Source organism: Phascolarctos cinereus, unplaced genomic scaffold (genome assembly GCF_003287225.1).
Source record: "Phascolarctos cinereus isolate Bilbo 61053 unplaced genomic scaffold, phaCin_HiC Scaffold_726;HRSCAF=1367, whole genome shotgun sequence".
Taxonomy (NCBI): Eukaryota; Metazoa; Chordata; class Mammalia; order Diprotodontia; family Phascolarctidae; genus Phascolarctos; species Phascolarctos cinereus.
The window spans coordinates 271,904,373-271,911,568 of NW_027556098.1; positions in this window are offsets into that span (position 1 = coordinate 271,904,373).

Sequence of the window (7,196 nt, forward strand, 5' to 3'; positions counted from 1 at the left end):
TTTACTGGTTAATTGCCAACTCCTCATTTCACTTTATGCCATCTAAGATATAAATTATTCACCAGGCACGTTTATTTTTATGTAGATTGGGAAAAGTACATGCTGAGACACTTGTGTGATATGTAGTCAGTCCCAAGAGGGACAGCCGGCTGACAGAATTGGGTGGAAAAGCTACTTTGAATGACACCAAGAGGAGCAAAGGAAGAAGGAGCTGAAGTAAAAAAAAGAATGGAGAGTTGTCAGCAGAGAGGTAAGAGCTAGCCAACACTGTCATCCCTGTAGCTCCCGAGTGATCTCCCTAATTTGCTTCCCAGAATCTCCACATTGGGGAGAAGTTTCAGTGGCATGGAGGGTGGAAGAGAGGCGTGGAGTGCAGAGAAAGCCCATTGTCAGCAGCAGCCTCTCCTCACTTGCTCTGAGGGGTGTTCTGAAAGGGATCTAACATAAGCAAATCCACTTCCAGTCACTCATCCGTGCCAGCCCAGAGTAAGGAGAACATTAAGAACTGATGAGTGTGGTTTCCCACAAATCTTTCATCACGTTCGTGGCTGCAGCTGACTTTGGTTACTGGGCTTCTGGTCCGACACACGTTCGAAAACTAGAAAACCTACTGCGATATTTGTAGAACATACCAGGTTCCTTGTCTTCCTTCAACCAGCGGAGAAATTACTGGATGGTCATGAGAGGTTCCTGGGGATTCATCCTGAGTGTAGGGGAGAATTACTCCTTCAATATTTCAGCTAGGGTGCATGGTCCCTCAGGGGCAGGAATCATTTCTACTTTGGGATTTCTCACAGCACGTCAGGAATTCTTAGCCTTTTTTGTGTCAGGCCTTTTGGCAATATGATGAAGACTATGGAACCCTTTCTCAGAATCATACTTTTAAGTTTATAAAATAAAATAAATAAGATTATAAAGAAAACCAATTATGTTGAAATACAGTAATCAAATAGATTTACCTATAAATAAAAATAAAATATGTAAGATTGTAAAGGAAAATAAATATATTGAAAGTTATCAAATGTATTTGTTTATATATACATTTACACAAGTAGTATGTGGATATATAAAATATGTGTATGTTTGCATATATATGCAATATAAAAATATAAATATATAATATAAGCTATGTATATATAGATATGAGCAAGTATATATTTGATAACTATGTCAATGTAACTGGTTTCTTTTGTAACCATGCATTCTATTTTTATTTTATTATATATCCATGCAATTGTGTATATATATATATATATATATATATATATATATGTATATACATATACATATATATATATATGTATATACATATACATACATATATATGTATATGTATATATGTATATATCTATATCTATCTATATATCTATATCTATCTATCTATCTATCTATCTATCTATCTATCTATCTATCTATCATCTATAAAATATATTTCAAGTTCACAGACCCCAGGAAAAGAGTCTCTGATACAGCTACTGGGTGCTTTAGATTCAAAGGAGGCTCTCAATAAGCAATTTATGACTAATTGAAAACACACATCAATATACATTTATATTCTACCCAAGGTACATCCCAACTGCTAGATTCTAGAAAGGAAGGTTGGTTGGAAACCTTGTGAATGGGAAATATACCTAAAAAATATTGAACTAAGAGTCTAAAACCTGGGATCTAGTCTTAGCTCAGCCCCTATCTGTAACATTAGCTTAGTGGGCTACGGCACATTACTTAACCTAAACCTCAATTTCCCTATCTGTAAAATGAGGGGGTGGGGTAGACTATTTTAGTCTAAAGTCTCTTCTATTTTTAACATTCTATACTTCTATGATCTTAGGAGAAGATGACCAGGATGATTGAAAGGCCTTTTAACCATCATATATGAAATTGACTGGGTGCCTTTATCCTGGAGAAGAAAAGGGGTGTGTGTGTGTGTGTGTGTGTGTGCGCGTGCGCGCACTCGCGCATGTGTAGCAGAGTACCATGTTTTTCTTGAAGTATTTAAAGACTTGTCACGTATTGCATGTATAGCAGGGATTAGCTCCAAAAAACACAGTTTGGAATAATTGGTAGAGGTTTCAGAGAGATAGATTTAGGTTCAATGTAAAGAAAATTTCCTAACAGAGTCATCCCAAAGCGGAATGAAATGTTTTGGGACTCAGTTCATTGGATTTCAGTCAGTGGAGGGAGGTCTTCAACTGAAAATTATGACCACATATTGGCAATGTTGTCAAAGGACCTCTCAGTCAATGAAGATTGAACCAGATGGAATTCTGAGGTTACTTTCAACCCTGAAGTTGTGTGATTCTATAAGGATTCTTGAATCATTTTCCCAATATAGATCAGTAACAGCAACATCAAATAATATAACACAACCACAACAACAACAATATGTAAATAGTGTTTTAAGACAAAGTTCTCTACTTGTAGTAACCTTGTGTGGTATGCAGGGTGTTCAATTCAATTCATTTCAATGACTGTTTATTAAGCATCATGATATCTCCAATAGACTGTCCTGTAGATATTTCAAACTCCACAAAGCTAGTTTAGCTAAGTATTTCCACCCAAACCCTCTACTTTCCTGTAGTTCCCTATTACTATCTGAGGCACCATCACCTTCCAGTGACCCAAGCTTGCAACCTAGGTGTCATCATTGACTCCTTACTCTCCTCCATCAAGTCAATAAGCATTTATTAATTGCTTACTATGTGCCAGGCACAGTGCTGAGTGCTAGGGATACACAGAAAGTTTAAAAGAAATTCCTGGTGCAGCTAGGTGGCACAGTGGCTAGAGCACCAGCCCTGGAGTCAGTACTTAAGTTCAAATGTGGCCTCAGACACATACTAGCTGTGTGACCTTGGGCAAGTCACTTAACCCCAATTGCCTAAAACAAAAAAAAAATCCCTACTCTCAAGAAGCTCACAGTATAATGGGGTAGAAAAGATACAAACAGCCATCTATGAGCAAAATATAGAGAAGTGAAATTGGGAGTAATCTCACAGGGAAGGTACTCAGTTTAAGGAGGACCAGGAAAGGCTTTGTAGGAGGTAGGATTTTAGCTAAGACTTGAAGAAAGTCAGGAGTTAGAGATGAGGAATAAGAAATATTCCAGGCATGGGGATGGTCCAGTGGTGTGCTGGAGCCAGCTTCTACAAGCTAGTAAGAGCTAGTTGTTAAATTTTCAGTGTGAGCTACAAATCAGGGCTTGATCCAGTGTTTTGTTGATTGCCTAGACTTAGGAGATGGCCAAATTCTAACAGTGCAAATCAATCTTAAAAGTGTGCCCACATACTTTTTTTTTTCCTGGAGAGCTAGTAGTTTAACATTTTCCACCATACCACTTTGACAACTGGTGAATATTCCAGTAATTAGGAGATGGAGTGTCTTGTTCAAGAAACAATAAGGAGGTTCAAATCCAGCCTCAGACCAAACACTTGACACTTACTAGCTGTGCGACCCTGGGCAAGTCACTTAACCCCAATTGCCTAAAAAAGAAAAGAAACAAGGAGGATTGTCACTGGATCACAGAATACCTGATGGGGATGGAGAAAGTAAGGCATAAGAAGACTGAAGGGGACAGGTAATGAAGGGCTTTAAAAGTCAGACAAAGAATTTTATGTTTGATCTTTTGGGTAAAAAGGAGCCACTAGAGTTGAATGAATGTGTACTTGGGGTGACATGTTCAGACGTGAGCTTTAAGAAGATCACTTTGACAGCTGAGTGTAGGGTGGACTGGAGTGGGAAGAGAGTTGGGGTATGGAGGCCATCCATCCAGACCAACCACCAGGGTGATTACAGGGGCTGAGAAGAGAAGGGGGCATATACAAGTGATATTAAGAGAGTAGAAATAACAGGACTTAGCAACTGGTAGGATGTGGGGGGGTGTTGTGAGAAAGAGTGAAGAGGGGAGGATGACACCTTTGTTGTCAGGCTAGGTGACTGAGAATATGATGGTATCCTCAACAGTAAAAGGAAAATTGGGAAGCTGGAAGAATTTTGGGGAAAATATAATGAGTTTATTTTGGATATATTGAGTTTAAGATGGCCTTTGAAACATTCAAGATGTCTAGAAGTAAGTTTAAGATGCAAGGCTGGAGGTCAGGAGAAAGGTCAGAGCTAGACAAATAGACAAATACCTAATCTATAGCCAAATCTTGTCATTTTTCACCTTCACAATATTTCTTATATATGTCCCTTTCTCTCCACACACAAAGTTAGTATTGTAGTTCAGACTCCCATCACTGATTGCTAGGACTATTGTAATAGCCATGTAACTGCTTTCCCTGCATCAAGTGTCTATGCTCCAAAGCATTCTCCAATCAACTGTCAAAATGCTTTTCCTCAAGCTTGGGTCTAACCATACCACTCCTCCCTTCTCCAATCATCCTGAGGTCAAAAAACTCCTATGTCTCCCTATTGCTGATAGCATCAAATTTAAAGTCTTACATTTGTTTTTTAAAACCCTTCACAATTTAGTTCCTTATTACCTTTCTAGTCTTCTCATGCTTTATTCCATGTACGATTTGACTATACTAGCCTACCAACTAATGCTGTTGTATATGGCGCACTGTTTTCCATCTGGGGGATACATGTACATAAGTAAGACATTCCCTTCTCTCAAGGAGATTACAATCTAAAAGTCATTCTAGTTGGGAAAGTAACATCTATATCTATCCATCCATCTATCTATCTGGTAATAGCGAATAAAGAAGGGAATTTTCATTTAGAGAGTCATAGCAATAGAGAATAGGACCCTCAGGAAGCCAAGTAGCATGCTTTTTCCAGAAGCAATAGTAATATTGATTTGATTGCTCTTGCTAGGGCAAAAGGTAGAAAAAAGGGTAGTAAGGTATATGACAAGATGTCTCAAGATGCCAGGGTGTTTGGAAGTAAAGCAGAGTTCATCTAAATATAGACCTTGAAGAAAGTTTTCACTCACTACAGGCCAACCAAGCCCAGCCTCAGGGTGGAGTTCCAATATGAGTAGACTAACTCATCCAGACTGGGAGGCATGGTCCAGGAAAGGAAAGGCTATTCTAAGAATCAAGGGAAATATGAGTAAAGACATGGAAGGGTGAATAGCCTGCTACATCTGGGTGAAGGTGAATAGGGCACTTGGATTGAGCCTCTAGACTCTGGAGACTAAGAATAGTGTGATTTTCTATAGGTTTTGATTTCCCCAAATTTTAATTTCTCCACTGTCTGTCATTAAAATCATTGATATACGGGAGCTGGAGGAGCATTGCTACAAGCTTGCCAGAGCCAATGCTGAGAAACTTCCTTTCATAAACCTCACCCACACTATTTCCCAAGTTATTCATCTGGGACATCCCAGACTATTTTGTATTGTAAAGAAGACAAAATAGAAAGTTCAATATGCACAATTATGGAGTAACATATTTTATGTTGCCCTTGGTTGCTTCTGCCAAGAAATCTGGTTTCTCCCTGTAGTATTTGGAAAACAGAAGCACAAAACACCTGCATGCCAGATGTGCACATGTGTTTGCATGCCATGGCTGATCTGTCTAAGGAATGAGTCAAAGGCTTTGATTTAGGCCATGGAAAGGCAAGGCATCCATGATGGAACACAGAAGAGGTTCCAGAGCCGGATTATGAATAGAAACAGGTTCTACTCTCCTCCTGGACCTCCTTTCATCTTATTTCTTTGGTTTCACTTTTCATTCTGTATGACACTTAGGTACTAGCAGTGCAAAGCTGTAAGGGTATCTTGATTATGTCCCTACCTCTAATCTGATAATGACTTTGGATTCTGCTTCCTCATAGGTATGGACTTCTGGGGATATTCATTTCATTACAGGCTTCTCCTGCAACTGGGCAACATGACTGAGGGTGGAGGAAGAAGGAAATAATGAATGCAATGCAACAGACCATGGTCATCTGGCTTTTGCTTTGTATCTTTTATTGTACCTTTCTCTGTTTCCAACTATCATGTCTTAATCTTCTTCTTCTTCTTCTTCTTCTTCTTCTTCTTCTTCTTCTTCTTCTTCTTCTTCTTCTTCTTCTTCTTCTTCTTCTTCCTCTTCTTATTCATCTTTCTTGTTGAGGGAAAATAATTCAACAACACAGGATTTCTACACAGCTGTAGCCAAACAAAAGTTTGAAGTAAAGAGCAGAAATCTGGTGCAGTTTCAAATTTATCTACTTCTCCAGATGACTCATTCACACCACTACTTGGAAACTCTTCCAATGGAACCAGCCTCTCTCTGTCTAACAATATTAACTGCTACTGGACCAAGGATGACTGGGGAAGTCTCCCTTTCTCTGTACACTAAAGGCCCCCTCACTTGATTCATCATGTAATAGGCCTAGGGTCAGTGCTGGAGAAGCCTGATCTGTAATGAGCAGGAGCCTTATGTCTCTCACACTCTTAAGTTTGTTGCACACGTATCTCAGTGTTGGCAGGCAAGGTTTAATGAAAGCTTATGTTTGGGCATAAGGTTGCCCTGAAAAGCAATTAGAAAGATAACCTGGGGCAGCTAGGTAGCACAGTGGAAAGAGCACTGGCCCTGGAGTCAGGAGGACCTGAGTTCAAATCTGGTCTCAGATACATGATACTCAATAGCTGTATGACCCTGGGCAAGCCACTTTACCCCAATTGCCTCACCAAAAAAGAAAAAAAAGAAAAAAAGAAAGATAGCCAATGGACAGTATGAATCAGGTAGAGAACAGGTATCTATTTCCTACACATAAAAATAAATGTTAAACATAAAAACTACGAGGGTGAATTTGACAGAAATACACTTAAATACATAGCATTCAATCACATTCAAATACATCTGTTATACTTTCGTGGAAGAAAGATACTGAAATCTCATATACATGCATACATAGATATATATAAATTTTGTGGCACTGCTAATTAGGTATTCTACATTTCACCTCAGCTTTGCACCATTCCAGAGACATGGTGAATGTCTTTTTGGCAAGCCAGATCAGGGCTAGAGTTGATAGCCTTGTTGATGGTCATCTGTTCCAAGAGTGCTGGAGTAGCTCCCAAGAAGTCCTCCTCTGGCTGCCAGATGGTTTTAGCCATAGAACCCAGGATGCCCAAACTTCACTACCTCTCAAGGTGGCCTCCAAAACTCATCATGTCCATCTGGGGATCAATATTCAGTAACCTAAGGACAAACACAGAAAAGCCAACTCAAAATCCAGAATCAGGCTTACCTAAGTAGGACACA